The sequence below is a fragment of the Harpia harpyja genome, chromosome 15 (genome assembly GCF_026419915.1).
Source record: "Harpia harpyja isolate bHarHar1 chromosome 15, bHarHar1 primary haplotype, whole genome shotgun sequence".
NCBI lineage: Eukaryota > Metazoa > Chordata > Aves > Accipitriformes > Accipitridae > Harpia > Harpia harpyja.
Window position 1 is genome coordinate 28,579,379 of NC_068954.1, and position 23,234 is coordinate 28,602,612.

Here is a 23,234-nt window from a genome sequence, read left to right on the forward strand (position 1 = left end):
AAAGCAGACCACAAAAAGAAAAAACAGATTTATAAATCGTGACTGAAAGCCTACAGAAGTTCACAGGCTGATGATACAAGGTTTTAATTCCTTGCTGCCAAGTAGTTCTCACAAATAAACCATGGTCTGACAAATTCACCTTTCCAAATCATCCTTTTCCTGAGTCAGAGCAAAGCAATACCTAAAATCAAGAAGTTGCAGCAGTGCTTTCCCATTACTTGCCAAAGGAATCTCCACAGAGTTTCAAGACCTGCACTAAAAAGCCTGAACAGTCACCAAAATCTACTGAAACGACGACGAGTTAAAACACACCAGTTCAAGACGACCGAATATCACAACTCGTACAGAGTTGCAAGGGCCAGCGTTTCAAAGTTAAGGGAGAAAACATTTACATTACTCAAAGAATAACGATGTAAGAAGGACAATACAAGAAACATGCCAGACTCTCCAAAGGAGAAGACCTACCTTGCCCACAACTGGACTGCTGGCAATGTCCTCCGAGCCAAAGTGGCCACTCTGGCTCTTTCATACGCCATGTCCCCGTCTGACTTTGCACCGCTGGAATTATCTACGAGCAATGTAAAAGTCTTACTCTAAGCACCTTCCTTCTGACAGTTTCTCAGAAACAGCAGACAGTACATGCAGCTGAGCAACTTTTTGCTTCTTTTTTCGTTTCTGAACCCAAGGATAAAATAGCAAGTGGCATCCTCATACCCTTACTTATTTCCTAGTTTCTTTTGACCCGAAGATCTGATGGGAACTTTCCATCTCCTTGTCTGAGCTCCTGTGTACAGCATGTCCCTGAATTCCCACATCCACTCTTGCACAGAGTACAATCATTTACTTTGGTGTAGACAGAACAGTCATTCCAATCTGAAGATTATCAGAAGAAGCAAATCCACCAAACACATTTTGCTCATTCTTTCCAGGACATTATTCTTACTAACCTTTTCTCCACCAAACCAAAGAGCTTTTTTTGGACCAATATATTGCAAGAGCTTTCACACGGAGACCATTATGATCAGCAACTTCTTAAAGTCTCTCCACAGAAAGCATTCCCCCCCATGCCTAAAAGAACTTCAGATCTTTTCTACAGTTTGTCCAAATTTTCAATGCACATCTTGTGCTGAAAGGTACCTAAGAATTCCCCTTAGAGGTCTCACTTATTTAATTCACCAATTTGAAGTCACTGACAACTTCTATTCCTGAATTACCCATTGTAATACATTTTCATTATATTAGCTCCTTGGCTGTCCCATCCACCTTCCACGAACTTACCTGAGGTAATCAGTAACGCAAACGTTAACCGGGAAACGCTTTCTATGCAACTACCTTGAATAGGATACCCACGTATCAGAGCCTGAAGATTTACAGATGAGTTTAAGAATCACGCAGAGACTGCAATTCGCTTTAACAAATAAACCTATCATCGTTTCTATCTTATTTCTATGCGTAATAGGTCTAAAAATATACTGTATTCAGAAAAGCTTCCATTTTCTCCCTTATACTTTTTTCCTTCTGTTACTACATTGTTCTCATACTTTTGCTTTTTTAAATACAAATTGCTGCTCAAAAATAGGGTGGGCCCTGAGGTGAAGTCTTTCCTCATTATTGAATTTCATTACCTAATAAACTTGGGAAGGGCTCCGATTTTTGGTTCCAAATTCCTCCCCCATCCCTCCCCCCTACACACATACACCAGTTTGCCCAGGATAGCCCTGACCTTTGGAAAGCTGCTTTTGGAAACATGGAGCTCCTCTGCATTTACACCCTTGTGACATAGGATCACATGAAAATACTACCCGCCCATGAAGAGCCGTCTGTAAATTTGAGTTTCAAAAAACTATTTTATTTCTGAAGGAGCTTGACTCCCATCTCCACCCTAGCTAGGACAAGGAGAGAATCCTACTGTCCCAAAGATTCAGCTCTGCCTCAAGAGTACTCTTCTCCATGTCATCTGCAAACACGAACGTATCTTTGCATTGACGTCAAGTTGACCCAAAGATTTTCATCAGCAAAACTTAACAACCTGTAAGACAAACCAAAAAAAAAAAAGAAAGAAAAAAAAAAGCTGTTGCTGCTACTAACTGTACTTCATACACACTGCAACACTGAAGACCCTACAGTAGTTATTGGGATAGTAGAAATAGCACCATGGAACTCCATATGGGCCAATTTGACTACCTGTCCATTATACTGCCCCACAAATCACACTGTCAGCATAACTGCCAAGTCCCAATACACCAACTGCACTTTAAATCTAAACGCACACTTCTCGGGTTAAACCTACGTAACCCAATAACAGGCATGTAGGCATGAAAAGCACCCCCTACATAGTTCTGCATATTTTAAAAAAAAAAAAAAACAGAGGAAAAAGAAGAGGCATTCCAAGACTGAAAGCTTATGTCTACTAGACTTCTATTCAAAGTAGAAGTCTTCATCTCAGCCGCAGACATAAGCTTCCCACACAGTGATTGATTCAACTGTCTTGTTGCTCAAATGGGAGTTAGAAAGGATACAGCAGAACAAGCTTTAACTAGAACCCTTCAGTCAAAAGAACAGAAGGCAGTAGGGAAACTCAAGAGTGGAATGCAATCCTGTTTGGTGAACACATGCTCACTGTCTGCCACACTCTGCTGGTATGAAGTCACTGCAAAAACAATGGCAACTGACATAGTCCCTGGCGGTAGTTCAGCTGCCTCTTTCCTTCCAAGCCCTCGCTCGCCAACTACCTGTTTTTCCTCATGCGGGTGCTGCTGCGGCTCCTGCATGCATGCTGTAGGGTCATGGCTTCAGTTTTGAAGAAGGAGAAACAGTTCTTCTTAACTCTTGATAAAAAATCCCAACAAACAAACCAATAGAAGGTAACTGCTAATTAACCTTAGAAAAATTAAGTTGGGAACACTTACTTCCAGAACAACAAAACCAATTAAGTTATCACATGCAGAAGATCCCGCTGGTTTATTTGCTTCATCCAATTCTTCTCTCCACCAGCCCAGACACTCCGCATGACTTAATTACGTCTCTCTCCACATAAAGGGTTAGTATACTTAAAAAGTAGACTAGCCTGAGTTGGCACGATCATTAATTCCTCATCTACACAACTACTATGTTTCAAGTTAGATAGCTATACAAAAAAAACAGAACAAACTACACCCCAACCCCAGCAGCAACTGAGGCAACATTTTTTTTCCAAAATAATTTTCAGCAGTTTCTGTTAATTCTAATGAGCCAAGCAAAGCAAGTTAAAGAGATGCTGACATAATACCACCCGTGTGACTCTAGTACTAAACAGACAGTTCTCTCTCAATCAACAACAAACGTAATCAATATTCCCATGGACTCTGAACACACAGTAAGATAGTGGAATAGCATCTGGAGGAAGATCTTGCCCTTCTCATTACAGGCATCAAGATACTTCCCGTGCAAGCTCAACAGTGACTGTAACCTCAGTGCAGCAATTGGAAATCAGCTCCACTAACTAAGGCAAGTCATAATCACCCAATTAGATATGCGCTTTCTGTCAATAAAAATCAATTTTCTCTCTCAGCTAAGCTCTGTGTACACTCACAGAACTCTCGTGACACATAAAAGGAGAAAGGAAGGACAAATGGACATATTCACTCTTGGGCATGCAGGGATCCTTCCACCTAAAAGCTTCTAAGAACACTCATGGACTCTACCTTAAAAGCGTTCCAAGGCAGCGTAAGCCAATCTCACTGAACTACTTCATTTACCTGGGGGAAAAATGGCCATGTTCAGAGTAAGCATTACTTCATTCACCACTTAGTTAAGTCTGCTGGTATATTTTGTAATGCATAGTGCAAAACCACCTAACACGTATGACAACAAATCCAAGTCTTGCATGGGTCAGTTCAGTGTTTTCCCTTTATTTATCTCCCTGGTTCAGAAAGATGATCTACTTATCACCAGCCAAAATCCTACTTCTCCATCACAGCCATCCCTCTGGACAGTAACACGGAAGTTATGAGAAAACGCAACTGGGACTTTGTACATTTGCGCAGCGGACATTGAAGAGGAAGTGAATCAGCTCTCTACTGTTAAAAATGAAGCAACTACACTTTCTGCTGGTCTTTACATACCACCAACTTAACTCGATAGCAGCAAGTGTTACAGACCTTAGACTGGGGAAAGCCCTCGATGCTGAGAGCTCCCTCAGCCTGTCTCCCCTCCTTTCTCCTTGTCTGCATACTCTCCAAGCCCTCATACTAGCCATTTAGTAGTCAATGTAAACAATACATCTATCTTCTAATGTATCCAGGCTACCTTTACTTCACTGATCAAACTTCATATGACTTCTCTACTAAAAATACCTTCATAGTGACTACAGTATCCAAGCATGACCTTGCACCTACCTCAACATGGTTAGGTTGGTACTCAGCTAATGGAAGACAGATGCCTGCCTTCTGTGATTCACCCAACAAGTTCCAGTTTCTCTACCTTGAACATAAACTAAACTGACTCAGAGGCAGATGTCTACACTGGGGATGACTGAAGTTCACTGAAACAAATACTGCAGCATCAAAACAGCTCAGCCTCATAAATGTCTCGGCAGAGCATTCAACGATAAACCACCTTTATTACCCGCTCAAAAAACATTCCTCTAAAAGCAACAAAACCATTTAACGTAACCTTTGGGACAGTCAGCCAAGCAACAATCGCGTGTCATCTTTTGCATCAAAGATGATAGCATATCATCATAACTCACTTTGTTTCAGTTATATTAATTAATAATACTCTTCATTTGCAGGTGTCTCAGTAGCTGGATTACTGTTATGTCCCCATTGCTAAGACAGTAGGGGAACGCTGTCTTAGCGAACAATCCATGTCTTACTTCAGAAAATTAATTTTTGACAAACTACTTAGCAAGCAGTACTACTGCAAGATGAGCATCGAACATGAACAGAATGTTATCTAACCCAGTGCTCCAGAAAGCATGTCTCTTCCCCCATATATCTTCATACATCACATATTTCCCACAGTCTTACCAAGCACTACTTACTGGAACTCTTTGCGGACCCTGCATAGGGACCTGAAGAAAGGCTTTTTCTAAAAACATGCTCAAGTTTTCTGTACCAGAAATCTTCAACATATCTGAAATTTAGAAACAGAAGTTACACAAATCTGAACACGAGCTACTCCCTAGTAAAATAAATTTCACTGACAGCAAGAATCTCTCACTATCCACTTTTAAAACTTACTAAAAGCTGTGTTAAAAGGTTTTGAAACACCAACGTTAAATATTGTTTAAACCTGCCTTTATTAATTTTTTTGTTCAGAGGCAAAAGTCAGCTCCATCCGTTTTCCTAGGTGTCCTGGTTTCAGCTGGGATACAGTTAACTGTCTTCCTAGTAGCTGGTACAGTGCTATGTTTTGAGTTCAGTATGTGAAGAATGTTGATAACACTGATGTTTTCAGTTGTTGCTCAGTAGTGTTTAGACTCAAGTCAAGGATTTTTCAGCTTCTCATGCCCAGCCAGCGAGAAAGCTGGAGGGGCACAAGAAGTTGGCACAGGACACAGCCAGGGCACCTGACCCAAACTGGCCAACGGTGTATTCCATACCATGGGACGTCCCATCTAGTATAGGAACGGGGAAGTGGGGGGGCGGGGAATCGCCGCTCGGGGGACTGGCTGGGTGTCGGTCGGCGGGTGGTGAGCAATTGCACTGCGCATCATTTGTACATTCCAATCCTTTCATTATTACTGTTGTCGTTTTATTAGTGTTATCATTATCATTATTAGTTTCTTCTTTTCTGTTCTATTAAACCGTTCTTATCTCAACCCACGGGTTTTGCTTCTTTTCCCGATTTTCTCCCCCATCCCACTGGGGGGGGGGGGGGGGGGAGTGAGTGAGCGGCTGCGTGGTGTTTAGTTGCTGGCTGGGGTTAAACCACGACACTAGGTTTACCTTCCATACCGACACTTCAACCTGAAAGCCGACACATACTCAGCAATTCTTCTGCTAGTATCGAGAGTGCAGAATTCTCACAGCTCCTCCTATGAAGTCAACATCAGGAGCCACTTTTTCCTCCCACCACATCATTAACAACACAGTAATAATTTCATATTAAAGCTGAAGACTATCCAAAGACTCATTTAAAAACTGACACCAATCTGAAACAATCCCCGACTCCTCTAATCAAATAAAAATCCTCTCATCGATAGCACAACAATTAAAGAACATCACAAAGGACAGTTACTACACGTTTCCAGGAACATCACCCATTTCCAGTGCTTCCCCAGCTTTTTCAAAACTTTCCTCCACAATCTTCCTCTGATACATAGAACACTTGTCTTTTTACTGCTTTGCTTCAACTTTCTCCAGATGTTACACTTGTCAGGCATGAGCAGGATGGCTCGGCACTCCTAGGTGCATCCCACCACGGCCCGTGGACTTACGTATGGCCAATTTTATTTAAGCGTTCCTTTACCTGATCCTCTTCCACCACGGGTACATCGTCCTTTGAACTCTTCTAAGTAGAAGTAACTCAGTATCGTTAACAACTATCAGGACTGCCGAAACATACTGATGTACCTGCACAGTAGGGCACATACACCAGTGGGAAGTGATGCACTTCTTCCAACTTTTGAAATTTAAGCTCCCCCCCCCCCCCCCCCCAATTCCCCAAGATCAGCGCAGACCACGTTTTATGGGCTGCTTATAGCAAGTACCTCACTCCCCAGCTTCTGCCGTTATTAAATTAGTTTGTACCATTTGCTTTACGATCTTCTGAAACAAGAAAAACCTCTCTGTGCCCAGTCACAGACAGGCTGCATAGGAAGAACAGATAAAGCGTACTCCAAACTTACACAAGTGAACAGCTCACTAGTCAGACCAAGATAGTTGTGCAAACCAAGGAATGTCACTCTCTGCAGCCTTACCATGATGATCTACAAATGGGAAATCAAGAAGCAACAGCAATAGATTTAGCTTCTCCCATACTCGTTCTGGCATTTACATCCGGTTATGTACCAGACCACCTGAAAGCAACTTTGTAAGACGCAAGACTATACCGAAGCTGAAACTCCTTTTCAGCAACTGATAAATTGACACAAAGACAGAGTCAAGGGATTTGCCAAAGACTTTACCATCGTCTGATGGCACAAGGATCCAAAGCCTTACTCCCAAACACCAAATAATGCTTTTTGCTTTCTGTAAACATTAATAAAAAACATGCCTTAAAATAAAGGCATTTGCTTCCATTTTTTCTTCTGCATTAAAAAAATTATTCCAGCTTTCTCCATGCAGAGCCTGGGCTACTGCGATTAAGAACTCTACCATAAGACATCTGCCACCTGACCTTCCTCTACCCTTCCAGCTTAATCCCACTCTTAAACTGTCCTCTTGTGTAGCTGCTCTCGTACAGCAAATTCAATTGACATCATGATCTGTTGTTCTCAACTGCTAGTATTAGGTTCACTTGTCAAATTATCCAGATACCAGAAAAACCTGCAAGAACAAAGATTCAGAAGCAATAGTAAAGCAAAACAACAGAAGAGAATGACTCATCAGGTCACATACGCTCATTTGACTGTTGTACCTAGGAGACAATGCACCAGCTGCAAATGCTCCCAGCTGAAATCATTAATACACTGGTCCATGCACTAGCTCCAGAACTATCCACCCTCCTGCAAGGCAAAGGAAGGTCAACTTTAATACAAAGCACAGCTCTCTTTCCTCGGATGCTGACAACTGCTTCTGAAGCAGAGATACATATCAACCTGGATTTTGTGAATTTTACAAAACACCACCCCTCAACAAAGAGTTTCTGAGGCTCTAGCAGTCCTTGTTCCGACTACGTGACAGTCTTTTCCATACTCTAAGCCCTTTTGAAGCCTTAGTAGTGCATAACCATGATGCAGAGCCCATGCCAGCACATTCTACTGCACCTGCACCAACGAGCTTACAGTACAGGGCAGGCTAATTCGAGAGACTGTCACACGCAGAAACAAATCCAACGCCTGCCTATACATACACATACACAAATTATTTCTTCCTATATAGGATTAATGCCAAGATTATTAAGTCCAGGGCTCCAACAGCCAGAATAATAGCAGAACCACTCCAATCTTGAAAAACAAACTGTAGTCAACGGTTCTGTATCTGCACAAGAACAACGAGCTTGCTGAACTTAAAAATGTCATCTTGGAACTTTTAAACTAGAGTGGTGTCATGTTGTGCCCCCCCGCTGCAATTCTACTCAACAACAAAGCTTACCTGTACCACTTGTAAGACTTTCAGGGATTTCTGGAAGACATCTTCAAAGACACTTGGTGGAAGTCGCCATATGGTGGACAGAACGCCTACCCGGGCTGAGACCCTTTCAGAAGAACCACCATGACCCTAATAAAGTGTGAGAGACACAAGGTTAATCCACCAGTTATCTCATTCTTCCCCATTACTTCCCAAATTGCTACTCGGATGTTGTGTATGGGTGACAGACATCATCTGACCACAAAAGGCCTTGAACTGATGCTCCATGACCTACAGGGGGTGCCATGAAGACTCTTATGGCCAGGTGAATTCACCCCAGCCATTTCACCAACACTGAACAGAGCTACAGAAGTCAGAGCTCCAAGAATGTCTATCAAGTTAAGGGCAACTAGCCAGTCTGACAACTGTTGCAGTTTCATTACAGGCAAAGCCACGCTTCAGAAGTATTTCAACTTCCAGATATTCAAAACTGCAGAGAAAAGACTTTTTGTTACGTTTATGAGCTCTACTGGCAACCAAGCTACTTACTGCACTAACAACCATAGGCTCACATTACCAGCAAAAAATCCAGAAAACTGCATAGCAGTTACACACATTATGGAGCAAGACAAAAACCAGCCATGCTTACAGTGTTTTAAGACGTATCTATCCTCCTATATATTCATATGAAAATTCTAAGTGACAAAACCAAACACCTTCTCTTTACTTGAAATTAACTGGGCTTGGACCATCCCAAGTTGCTCCAGAAACAAATGCAAAATTAACAAACCAACAGAACAAACTAGAAATGGCTGGAACACAGAGCACTTTTTTCCACGAGATGGCAAGCCTCTCAATTAGGATTTTCACCCCTCAATCAGGCATAGATTTTAAAGGAAATCTACTGCCAAACGCTTGGACAATCAGACAACACAACACCCCTTCTACCCCATTACTAACAGAACCATCTGCAACTCATGAATGCATTTACCCATACCTGAAATACCGATTCATCCACCATTTCCAACACCAAGGGACTCCTTTTACAGTATGGACCAGCAGCTAAAGAAAAAAAAACTTTCTACTGCAACAGTCACCTTATGGCTCCTGAACCTTTCATTCCTCCCAAGCAGCAAAGGCACTTTTTTCCACACACTAAACACAGAGAAGCCAAGTACTCGCTACAAATGAAAAAAAATCGTCTTAAGAACTGAGCACAACCCCTGCAAAACAATTTCTGCCGAAAGAATACAGGACAACCTAACAAAACCACATGCTGTACAACTCTAACCACTGCCATTGTTGAAAATATTCTGATAAAGAAATTAAAATCCAATTATATATAAGAGTTTGGTTTGATTAAGAAGTAGAAAATTGTGAAGCATAGGTATGGGAATGTTAAGTTTGAAATGTAGTCATAGGAACTTAGGAACTTTAGAAAATGTACTATGTGTGACTATAAGAATTCAAGTATTGTCTAAAATCAGTTAACCATACAAACTTTGACAAAGATTTGTTGGTTTGTAGTGTTTTGTTTTAGGAAACTAAGGAAACTGTCATGGACACCAGTTTGCTGCTTGGAAACCCCCTTACCCCTCCCATCTCGATCTGAGTATTGAGGATTCCAATCAGTAGAGTTAAGTGAGATTAACCAATGATTGTTTTAACTAAGAATATTAATAAAATGGTGTGACTGAAAGACCAATCATTATAAAGGTTAAATTTAAGAATAGACATAGTATGCATTTTTATGTAAACTAATATAGATGATGAGAATCGTAGTGCGCAGAATCACCCGAGAGGTCAAGAAACGGACAAGTGAGGAAGACTATGGAAGACCACCAGAGAGCTTCTGAAGACCACCAGAGACCTTCACTGCGCTTGCATAAAGGACTTTCACATATGTTAATCGTTTCCCAGAAAACTAATGATTATCTATAACGTTTCTCGGAATCTAGGGAGTATGTGTAACAGGTGTGCATTTAACCCTATTGTTAGATAAAACAGGTGCACACAATAGGTGAAGCGATCCCCCGTGTGCCCAGCGCTGCAATGAAGGACTGCCTGCTTCTTAACTTCTCATTGCTGTTAAGGAGTTTTATTCCGCATGTCGGCAACACCATCTCCCAACTGCTCAAGATGACGACTCAAGTTTGCCAATTCCCCGGTCAGGATTAAGGCAAAATTACACCAGGGTTCCTGTAACTCACAAAATTCAACTTCCATTTGCTCAAAAGCAATTCCCACTCACCAGAATTGATATCCTACTGAGTAAGAAGTGGCATGAAACTAGGTCAGTAGACTACATAAAATGTGCTAACCATGTCATTAAACATACCAGCCTCGGTGATTTAGGGATCACCTCAGCAAATGAGAAGAGGCCTCCCATTGAGTCACGAGGTTCAGAACAGACCCCTTTGCTTTCTAGATTCCTCACAAAGCAACCTAGAGGTGGCTAGATCCACTCCTAGTCCCAGACTTGGGCAATGGTTCATGTCTAAAAGGAAAGAAAGGGGTACGAGAGCCCTCCCGTTGAGTCACGAGGTTCAGAGCGGACCCCCTTGCTTTCCAGACTCCTCCTCACGGAGGAGCCTAGGGGCGGCTAGATCCACTCCTAGTCCCAGACTTGGACAACGGTTCATGTCTAAAGGGAAAGAAAGGGGTACGAGAGCCCTCCCGTTGAGTCACGAGGTTCAGAGCGGACCCCCTTGCTTTCCAGACTCCTCCTCACGGAGGAGCCTAGGGGCGGCTAGATCCACTCCTAGTCCCAGACTTGGACAACGGTTCATGTCTAAAGGGAAAGAAAGGGGTACGAGAGCCCTCCCGTTGAGTCACGAGGTTCAGAGCGGACCCCCTTGCTTTCCAGACTCCTCCTCACGGAGGAGCCTAGGGGCGGCTAGATCCACTCCTAGTCCCAGACTTGGGCAACGGTTCATGTCTAAAGGGAAAGAAAGGGGTACGAGAGCCCTCCCGTTGAGTCACGAGGTTCAGAGCGGACCCCCTTGCTTTCCAGACTCCTCCTCACGGAGGAACCTAGGGGCGGCTAGATCCACTCCTAGTCCCAGACTTGGGCAACGGTTCATGTCTAAAGGGATAAGGTATAGGGACCAAGGAAAGAAAAAACGCCACCTAGAAACAAAGAACGCAAGGATGTCACCTGTCCTCGGTGCAGCGCTGGGCCAGTCCGCCGAGAGCGCCTGCCAGCCGAGGGCGCCAGCCGCTCAGCCGATGGGTCCCGCCAGCCGAGGCCACCAGTCAGTCAGTCAGTCAGTCAGTCAGTCAGTCAGTCCCTCAGCCGCGGGCGCCAGCTCCGGTGGGCGAACGCACGTGGCGCTGCCCTTCACGTCCTTTTATCATCTCCTCGCCCCGCCCTCGGGCGGGCACTCGAGCCATTCGGCTAACCGGGCCAGAGCCTTCGGGAGATGGGTCCTCGGGCTTGGGGGTCGGCTCGGGGAGTAGCTTCTCCCTCCCTGCAGGTGTGACCGTTCTTTGCCCTTGGGCCATATATGGCGAGCTGCCCCGCGCAGCCTATCAGCACAGGGAACTGCGTGCCCTCCGGCCCGCGCTCCGAGCCCGTTGCTGCCGCCCGCCGTCTCCCCTGCCTGCGGTTCGTTGCTAGGCAGGGTTCGTGGTGAGGCAGAGCGCGCCGCCAAGGCGAACTTGCCCCACCGCGATGTTGGAGACGTTAACCCCTTCAGTCTCTGACAGCCGCTCTGGAAAATAAAGCTCCCGCTCCGCCGGTCTGGAAGTCACAGTGAAGCAGATGCCCAAGTTAAATTGCGTTACTTGGAACCGATTTCTTAGTTCCACCGACTCCAGCTGGCCCCTTTAGAAAATCTGAGGATGATACTAACGGCTTTGATCTTCAAGTTGGTGAGGGATTTGACATTTTAAACATCGCTCTGACCTACAGTGCAAAGCTACCAGGCGTCCTCACTCTTCCCCAGTTTCTTTTAATTAAAGAAATTCTCAAGGGACATTTCTGTGCTTTTGCCCCACCCGAAAATAAATGCAGCATTGCTCTTTTACAGGCCAGTTAAAACCTGGCTCTAGGCAAAGAAGGAATTGGGAAGTCAGAGAATCCTAGAATGGTTTGGGTTGGAAGGGACCTTAAAGATCCTCTCCATGGGCAGGGACACCTTCCACCAGACCAGGTGGCTCCAAGCCCCATCCAGCCTGGCCTTGAACACTGCCAGGGATGGGGCAGCCACAGCCTCTCTGGGCGACCTCTTCCAGGGCCTCACCGCGCTCACAGCGAAGAACTTCTTCCTTATATCTAAGCTAAATCTACCCTCCTTCAGTTTAAAGCCATTACCCCTTGTCCTGTCGCTACATGCCCTTGTAAAAAGGCCCCCTCCAGCTTCCCTGTAGGCCCCGTTAGGTACTAGGGGGCTGCTCTAAGGTCTCCCCGGAGCCTTCTCTCCTCCAGGCTGAACAACCCCAACTCTCTCAGCCTGTCCTCACAGGAGAGGGGTTCCAGCTCCCTCATCATCTTTCTGGCCCTCCTCTGGACTCGCTCCAACAAGTCCACGTCCTTCTTATGGTGGGGGCCCCAGAGCTGGACGCAGTACTGCAGCTGGGGTCTCACCAGAGCGGAGTACAGGGGGAGGATCACCTCCCTCAACCTGCTGGTCACGCTGCTTTGGATGCAGCCCGCGGTACGGCTGGCTTTCTGGGCTGCAAATGCACATTGCCGGCTCACGTTGGGCTTCTCGTCAACCAGCACCCTTCTCTGAGTGGGTCCTTCTCCGCAGGGCTGCTCTCAACCCACTCATCGCCCAGCCTGTATACGTGCTTGGGATTGCCCCGAGCCACGTGCAGGACCTTGCGCTTGGCCTTGTGAACGCCATGAGGTTCACACGGGCCCACCTCTCAAGCCTGTCAAGGTCGCTCTGGACGGCATCCCTTCCCTCCAGCGTGTCGACCGCACCACGCAGCTTGGCGTTGTCGGCAAACTTGCTGAGGGTGCACTCGATCCCACTGTCCGTGTCGCCGACAAAGGTGTTAAACAGCCCCGGTCCCAAGACCGACCCCTGAGGAACACCACTCGTCACTGCTCTCCACTTGGACATCGAGCCGTTGACTGCAACTCTTTGAGCGCGACCATCCAGCCAATTCCTTATCCGCCGCGTGCTCCATCCGTCAAATCCACGTCTCTCCCATTTAGAGACGAGGGTGTTGTGCGGGACAGTGTCAAATGCTGTGCACACGTCCAGGCAGGTGACATCAATTGCTCTTCCCTTAGCCACCAAGACTGTAACCCCGTCATAGAAGGCCACCGCATTTGTCAGGCACAATTTGCCCTTAGTGAAGCCATGTTGGCTGTCTCCAGTCACCTCCTTATTTTCCACGTGCCTTAGCACACTTTCCAGGAGGATCCACTCCACGATCTTGCCAGGCACAGAGGTGAGACTGACTGGCCTGTAGCTCCCCGGGTCTTCCTTTTTCCCTCTTTAAAAACAGGGGTTATGTTTCCCCTTCTCCGCTCAGTGGGAACTTCCCCCCACCTTCACAACTTCTCAAATATGACGGATGGTGGCTTAGCCACTTCACCCGCCAGTTCCTTCAGGACCCGCGGATGCATCTCATCAGGTCCCATGTATATAGTCTGCTTTTAAGTACATACATCGCTATACTTGCCATTGACTGTATTTCCTACCAATCTCTACACCAAATACGTGCTGAAAAACTAAGTCACTCTATTAAATCTTCAGTCGCTGGACAAAGGATAAGCATTAAGTTTAACAGTGTTCCATAACAGTGATTCAAAAGGGCAAAATAACCGCTGTGGGTAGGGTTTAGATGGTCTACACTCTACCCAGTAGAGTGTTTGTTGCTTTTTTTCTGAACAGTGCTTTTTTGAGGATAGACCAATGCTGACAGTCTCTCAGAAAACCAGTTTTAGGATAATAAAGGATAAGGATGCAGCAGCCTTTTTCTCCAAAGAACAGCCCATCCCTCCAGTTTTTCAGCACGTAATTTCTCCTTTTCAAAACCCCTGCATGAGAGCAGCCTGCTTTTCAAAGGGCCAACCACCACGTCTCATTGGTTTGGAACATGCTAAAAGCTGTCAGAGGAACGCAAAGAGAGAAAATGTTCCTGTAATTGTCACTTCTCTCAAATATAATGTAATCAGCAGTACACAGAGAATACCGTGTTTAAATTTTACTATTTTACAATCACACGCTGAGGTCACAAGGAACAGTTAAGTTATAATCAGCAGTGAACTAGGGCTTTTTCAACAGAGAACTTTTTGTTCTCAACATGGATAACTATTTACTTCTGTCTCGTTCTAAGAGCTGCGGAGTACTTAAATGTTGTAGGTGACAAATGTCACAGCTAAAGCAGTTGTTGAATCCAGATGACAGCCAACGGCCAAATCCAAATGAATTTGGTTAAGAAATCTGCTACGAGAGACACAAGTGCCTTACGTTTTCCCACCTGGAGTAGTAAGCCCTTTTTGTACCCCCAAATCTGGCACATTCTCCCTATTCCCACTGCCTGGATTTTGTCTTCCTCCGTTCCTACCTGCCATCCTCCGCACTACACCAACACTGCTGCAACCCAAAGTTCTTGCAGCAATCAACTGCTTCTTTATAATCCCACCTTTCTTGTCCACTGCCATTTAAACAGACTTGAGCCCTACAGGCTCACTGTTACCCCAGTGTTTTTGCAGCTTCTTTTCATCCTCAGACTTTCATGTTTGTCCCCTCAGTCACTGGCAATTGATCAATATTCCTCCCGGTCTCTTCTTTTCCATTCCAGCTATGCCACCTGCTCACAGTTTCCCAAATACCATCTCCACATGGAGGACAAAAGAAGAGTAAAGCCCAAAGCTCTAGCCACCAGCATCAAACACCATCTCTGTTTGTCCCATTTAACTCTGAATGAAAAGTCATTGTTCAGGAAAAAGATCTGACCGCACATATGGGTAGAGGGAGCACTCAGCAACAGCTTCTGAAAACACTCGCATGGACATCAACAATGTTCAGTTCAGAGGCTTCTTTAATATTTGAGGCAGTATCAGTTCAGAGTCTGATTAACTACAACACCGAACTGTTCCAAAATACCAGGAAAGGGCTAGCATCTACTTGGATTCAAAAGCTTCCAGTTTCTGCGCGTTTTGAGAAAGCAGCATTTATCTGTTCTCAGAATAAGGGAAACACAGAAGGCGGCTCTTATGTCACAGCTGGTATCTTTGTATTTAGTAGATCGAAGGGGACTTTTCAATTTAAAAGATTGGAAAGTTTCATTAGAAAGTACCTCTTGTGTGACTTATCTTTTAGATCCAATAACAACAGGTCACCACTGCTTGCAGCAACCTCAATTGTCTTGCACATCTCTCAACCAAGTGGGGGACCGGCCTGACATCATGTGTTACAAAATCAGTCAAAGGAATCACAAATTCAGCTCAGACAACTCAAATCCTCTCTGAATAGTCTTTCTTCATGTCAGATCCATGTGTTTGGTGGTACACTGAAACTTAATTAAGGTTGTGGTATCTGCAGGAAGTTCTAAGACTCGTTCACTAATTTGGAACGCCACCAAGAAGCCTCCTCTATTTTGATCAATGCTACTTTCTCTCTTCTCGCCCGTTTTCATGCTACTTCAATACCTGAAGTCAGCAAGGAGCATAAAGAAGATGAAAACCAGAACTAAAACAACCAGTTCAAGCAGGGAAACAAGGGAGAGAGTGAGTTGTAAAAATAAATGACAACAAGTTACTTTAGAAAAAAATTTGCAAGGTTTTTTGTTATAGATGCTTCCGCACGCTGGTAGCTCTTTTCAACACATTTTCAGTAATTTTTATTTTCTGATTTACCAGTGCTATAACTAATGTGAAAGAGGAAAAAAAAAAAGATAGAATGAGAATTAAAACAAACAAACAAACAAACAAACAGAAAAACCAAAAAAACCCCCACCACAACAAAAAAACCCCACCACAACACAAAATGAATGGCAACCACCCTTTAAAAAAAAAAACCAAAACCACAAACCATTGTTATACCAGAAGGATTTCTTCTTGTTTATTCAAAAAGAATATAGGAAAAGAACATGACTAGTATTCATGTTCCTATACGATGGTCCTGCTCTTTAGAATATTGCCATTAAGAAAATTTACTGGTGGAAGTAACAAGGGCAGAGATACCTCTAAATCTGCTATTAATATGGATTTGACGGCAAGAACTAGACTCGTACAGTCCAAATTACTCATGTGCTATTACATTCCACAAAAAAAAGCGTGACAAAGCTTAAAAATTGTTTATCACTTTCAATAGGTTTTATGGAAATTATACATACAGGTACACAGATACATGCTTGCATCTAGAAGTGGCAAAGAACACTTTACAGAATCATTAAAACTACTTACAGATGGAATAACAGTACCTTTTAATGAACGGAGACAGCCAAGCACAAGAGAAACAGGATACAAGGTCAAATATGAACAACTTATTGATTACATTATCTTCATCCTCTCAACTATCAAAATCCTTCAAGTGAACACTTGAAGTGCTTGCGTATTATCAAAGATGATGAATTCACCACCTTCAGCTTAGGTATTCCTAAATAGATGCACTGTGACAATTTCAGCAAAACCACCATTGTAACTCCAACTGAAACAAAATCCACACCACTCATTTGTGCGATAAATACGACCAACTACCATGTAGCTCATCTTGTCACCTGCCAAGGAGCACAACCTTCCGATAGTCACCAGCAACATTATCATATTGGGAAAAAAATGAAATCCATCAACTGGTTTCACAGTATAACTACAGTAATAACAACTGTCAGGTTTATTTTCATTAGACTAAACAAAAATAAATTCAGTAAGCAAACGGTGTGAAAGCCTGGACTTCTGGGCCCTGACCAGCCACAAAAGAATAATTCAAATCCTACTGCTCATCAGAAATAGCCGGTGTTACACTGTCAAGCATACGTGCTTCACAACCAACTTACACACCACAGCACTAAGTTTACAGCTGTGAAGGCCTGGGAGGAGGAAAAGAATTAGTCAAAGAAACTTTTTCCATGCCGATTCTTTCCTAGCAATGTTCAAAGTCTACTTCCCCCAACAAGCTCTGCGACATAAAGCAGCACTGCAGAAAACCTTCACTTTCAAGAACTTACCATGGTAACATCAAGGATGCTGAGGCGGCTGTGGACGCTGTCTCCTGCCAGCACCTCCTTGACACCCACTTCTGTTCCACCCTGCAAGTGTAGGACAGAAGATTGCTGCAGGCTCACAGTTGCATATTTGGCATATATGGAGCATTTCAGAAGGCCCAACTTGCTCTCATTCTCCCAGATACTCTGAGCGGCCCTAAAAGAAACGGTCCCCCATGGTAACTCGGATGCTTGTTTTCTCTCTGCTCTGATGGAAATGTGCTAATTCAAACCTCCAAAGTTGTCAACCACCGTCCTAAGAGCGATAAATTAAAAGAAACTAAAAGCCAGGCGTGTCTAGGGGGAGATGTGACCTGCTTGTCTTTGCTACGTAACAACCAATAAAAAAACAGCTTCCTTCACTCTGAGACAGAATTAGCTCCCTTTATCAAGGCATTACGTGTCAAGAGGTAGTACAAAGCAAAGAACAGCAAAGTGCAAAAATATACAGAAAACAGCAAATTTGGCATAATTTACAAACACAACCCCCCCTGCATTTTCAGCCATCACTAAACTGTTCACGTGTTAAAGCTAAACTCAAAGTTCACTCTGGAAGAAGGGGGGAAAAAAAAAAATCTAAATTGCCAGAAGGGATCGCAAGGACTAGCACTCAATGCTTAAGACTCACCCATAAAACAAGCCATCATTTATTTTCCCTGTCTACCCAAGAGTGAATCTGAATCTTCCACCTCCCAGGCGGACCCGCTAACTACCACGCTACAATATTATGGAGTGAAGTGTACTCAGTCTCTCCTGCTCCGTACACCTAACTATTTTCTATAACTACCATCCAAAAGAAGAATGTTTCCAACCCTGTGCAAAGCCCCTCTCGCACCCTTGTCCTCCCGCAATAACTATGCAACTAGAGTATGAGAGCACATTTCAGAAAGCCTGATCGGCATTGTGTTTTGCTCGCTCATCTAAGACACGGAGGACCACAGATAAAAACTTTGATCTTTATAAATATCATGGCCCTGAAGGGTTGGAAGTAATCCTTTCTAAATCACTACGATTCAAATGTCCAAGTTTAATCAGTGCTTAATGATTCATGCCAACCTATATGCTATGCCAACAGATTTATCTCAAGAACCGCAGATCGGTTTGTTCTTACACTTTCTTGAATGCAAACTTCCAGCTTGCCATCCTGCACAACGTAGATGCTGTCATCCAGCTGCCCAGGACAACAGATGTATTCGCCTTCATGCAACTGCACAAAAAACATCTGCTTGCACAGTTCCAGGAAAAGAGGTGTCTCAAAGTGGCCAAGGACCCGGCAGGAGAGAAAACGCAAAGGGAAACCTAAAATCGCCGCTGCCCTTGGAAAATCCTTCCCAAATTTGCAAAGCCCCCAGGCACAAATAGCAGAGCAACCCCAGAGTCAGTTGTTGCATGGCAGTCCAACAGCATGGCAGAAGGAGCAGAACTCCCCAAGACAGCAGTGCAAAAGTACTGTGAGATGCCAAAACCTGTAAATACTGGAGGTCCTTTTTGAGTAGCACTCTGAGCAATGCCAGCAGGCTCAGAAGGAAGTCTATCCAGTCTTCCTCAAGCAAACACCAGCATGGCTTTGGAAGGGGAAGAAATGTAAGAACCTGCAAGATTCACACATTGCACGAGAAAAGTTACCCTATGGAACTTTCCCTTTTAGAACAGTTACCCTGTCCACATAACCAGAACACGCGAGAAATACTGAAAACAAAGGGAAAAATGCCTGTCACGTGCACATACTTGTAAGTTTGGAATATTCCATCTCCTGCAGGTAACATGCAAGTGGAGTCCTTCGATATTGGAACCAGTCGGTCACTACCAGGCAGACAGAAATACGCGTCTTAAACGTGATCATTCTGTGCACAGCACCAGAAGGGCCCTCCACATAGCTCCAGTAGATCACACTTAACAGGATCAATCAATCAAATTCTACTGCAACATCGATTAGTCATAGGAGATCAGAATTCCACAGTAGAAAGTTTAGATGACTTAAACAGCAGTTTTATTAGAGTATGTATGACCTTCAGGACTAAATTATATCATAATGGGGAGAAAAATGAACATACACAAACAAAGCCAAAATTACAGATCAGAAGAGCTCATCCTCTTTGCTGCCTCAGCAAATTTAGCCCCGTGCTGAACAGGCAGAAGGACTATCCCTTCTTCTCAACCTGCCAAAGAGCTGTGGGGATTAAGCTGACTTGGATTCCATTTGCAACCTTTTCGGCCAGAGAAGTAAAAGATTCTGCAGTTCAGAGAGTTGTCTATATGGTATCCAATTAACATTTACCAATTCCGATGCTTTTCTGTACCAAAAACTTGTCTGATATAGTCTAAAGGGAGTTTTAAAATGCACTAACAGAAATCTGTTCATGTTAGAATAGCTTTATTATCACTAGCCCTGAATTTAGGCCACTAATCTACATCTTTTTTCTGGGTTTTGTTTTGCTTTTTTTTTTTTTCCTAAAAACACACTCAACTATTTTCTTAACGTTTCTAAAAAATTAGAAGTCATTTATTCTTTCCTCATGCTCAGAAGAATTTTCAGTCAACTGCTTAAAGACTCTGACCATGCACTGATAAAATTTAAGACTTGCCACAAACTGCCAAATATTTAGATCACTTGAACACCCGCCAAAACCAAAATCCAAACTTATCCTTCCATTCAACATTACCTAACGTTTCTAAGCCTGTATAGGACTTCCGATGGCAAATGGGAATGCTTTACATCAAATTCAGTCAGATCTGGCTCTAGCAAAGGAGGCGGCGGTTCTTTCGGCTGCAGAGTTGCACGTTCCCTATTAATACACAGAATCCTACAAAGAAAAACACAGGTCAGAAAGTTCAGGAAGTCTCCTCATTTGTCTTAAGTATGGGCTGAACACTGACACCATAGGCTGACTGCAATACTAAATGCACACCATGCCAAGTTACCCATTATCAATTTGATAAAACAGTAGCATTCCACCCTCCTGCCTTTCTTCAGCCAAACTAGAGACAGTGCTGTTGTGTGCACAAACCACTCCATTTCGACAACCTTCCCAGCAAAATGCTAGGCTGACGCACAGCTGACAGGACTTGGAAAAAACAGCAGCTATGGAAAAGTGCTATATGCTAGGGACAGGCTCCACATGACAAACAAAACACCCACAAAACCAGCTGCTAGGGCATGAATTTTCCCTTTCCCAAAAGCCCAAGTACCTTTTAGCCAAAGATAAAACTTTTGCCCGCTTCCGCATCCTTTGGCGAGGCACAGCGTTCCCAACCAGAGAGTTTGGAAGAGTTGTAACCCAGGAGGAAATAATGAAAACAAAAACATTTACTAAAAACCAAAACAGGCCAAAAAACCAACCCACTAGTTCCAACCCTGCAAAGGCTCCAACTCATCTACCAAGTCATTAGAGCATGAGCAGAGTGAAGCACTCGTATAAGACCTTGGAGGACTGGAACAACATCTGTTTCAGGATCACTTTCTTCCTAGAAAGCAAGTGGAGTACACTTTGATTTTAAGAAGCAACTACTACAGTGGTAATGGATGGTAGAAGGGAAAAAAAAAAAAACCCTTACCTATACAGTTCTCACTCGGGAACATTCAACATCAGGCAGACGAGCAACATTTAAAGCTCCAGTAGTACTGCGGCGGTCTGTGCTGCTGACACACTAGGGCCTGCTTCATTCTTCAGCTGGTGACAAACAGCACCACTGACATGCAGCAAAGCTTTTACTTGGTTTTAATAGTTACTAAGTGCCACCTTCTGCAGAAATGCAACAACTGCAAGACCGAGAAAACACCTCATTAGTTACTTTCAAAACATTACTAGTTCTCCATTTGGTTCTCACAGAGTAAAATCCTAGGAAGAAGCTTCTCTCACAAAAGAAGTCTTTAATTAGTTTGGAGGCTCTTTTTTTTTTCTTTTTTTAAAAGCAAAATCTTGGTATTTTATCAAAAAGACATGAAGTACAATCAACAGCAGTTAGTTTGTAATATTCTATGGCTTATTCAGGAATAAAAGCAAAAAAAGCAAGGTCTAAAACCCCAAAGCAAAAACTACCTGAGATGCTTTTACCACCTGGAATTCTAAGCATCCTTTACTCACGTGTGTTACATATAAACAGCTGAATATTAAAATTACAAAGTTGCTGGCAACACACACAATTTCCTTTCATTGAGGGCTGTTTTGGCCAAGTTCTACATCAAGGCTGATCTGCAACGCAAAAGCAAGGTTCAGGGAGTAGTCTCCTCCCTCCACAATGAAACAGAGCTCCAAAACCGGCACAGTGTCCAATTAAGGCCAAGTATTTGAATTCACCTCAGCGAAGTTCAGCAGCGTGTGAGACAGAAGGCTGCAGCAGTGCACAAGAGAAAGCGCTCCTCGACAAGCAGTTATTTACCTGTGCCTTATTTTTCTATAGATGTTGGTGTTCAGTGCCCTGGCAATGTGAGTGCACACCTGGACTCGAGCAGGTTACCCCGCAGGGCACAGTGAGGACCCCCCCAGCCACGCTCTGCCTTTGGTCCCAAAAGGGGCCAGTCCCATTCCTGCCTCGCAGCTCCCCTGGGTTGGGGAGCCCACTGCACCCACACCCTGGCTCTGACTCTGCAGGACAGAGGGCAGGGAGCACTTCTCGCAGGCAGAATTAAATAGCCTTTTTCCTTCACTAACCATTTCTATTTACCGTCATTCATTCAACAGATGACTACCAGCAAGCAAGAAACGTTTGCTACTCTGAAAAGGGGTCAGAGTCCCCACCTGAGCAAGAGGCGGCTTTCCAAAGCCAGCCTTTATCAACAGCATCATATATACTAAAACTGCACGTGCAGGTCCAAGAAGCTGCTACGTAAATTTTGGTATGGGAAGCGTTGAGTAAGGAAGTCACCTCGACCTCTAGGACCTATCGCACAAGCTTGCAACAAAACCAAATGCAAAATCTCTGCGCTGACATAGCCCCTCATGACACCTCTGAACAGATGAGTTCTTTTGACCACGGTGGTACTGTCAGTCAGAAGAAAAACAAGTCTCACGTTCCACATACACTAAGTAGCTTCAAGGGATGCATGTATTTTGCGGAGAAAGACGGGAAGATTAATCTTCTCAGTTAAATGAATTCCAGGCAATCAGCGCTGAACACCCAGCATACCTACTAAGATTAACCTAATCCATTAAAGGAAACGTCTGTCTTCAGATCTCCTCAAGACTTCTTGTTGCGATTCCCCAAGAAAAGCTACTTGCAAAGATAAAAGTAAAAAAGAAACAAACAAACAAACAAAAAAGGAAGAAAATATCAAACAGGCAGCCATAGCCTTGAAGGATTTAACCAACTGATGCAGAAACAGATTCCTGACTGATGGAAAATTCTTGAGGAGACCTTTCAGAATAATACAACAGGAACAACATCAGGACAGGAACCTGAGGGCACAGGTGGTATTCCTTGTGACAATCCAAGGCAAAGAGGTCAACCTTGGGATAAACCCCTCTTCAACAGTCTCTAATGAGACAGTTTCACAAGTCCTATTTGCAACTGAGTACAAGAAAACAAGGGCTCATATGCTGAAGCGCTGAGTGCTCTTCACAGGTAGGCTGCAGAAGGGTAAATTCGAGTATCTGCTCCGCAGATAGACTCACATGGGAAAGAAGGTGTCAGCTTTGACTGTAGTGGCAGTGCTGGAAGTCATTATCTGAAAAGGACAATCCTGAATATAGGCACTGAATATCTGGAATATAATCCTAAACACTGAGAAAGACAGAGTACTGTACATATTTAAACAACCACCAACTCCACAGATGAGTTAGATATTCTCTGATTTATTACTACCCTCATTGTCGGCAAATTTTCTTGAAAGAGGTGAGGTTTGGCCAGAAA

At 43.9% G+C, this 23,234-nt stretch overlaps 1 pseudogene; it reads right to left on the bottom strand.

The window, feature by feature from the left end:
* LOC128151754 (patatin-like phospholipase domain-containing protein 7) overlaps window positions 1-23,234 on the bottom strand; it is a 45,930-nt pseudogene that overhangs the window by 17,168 nt on the left and 5,528 nt on the right.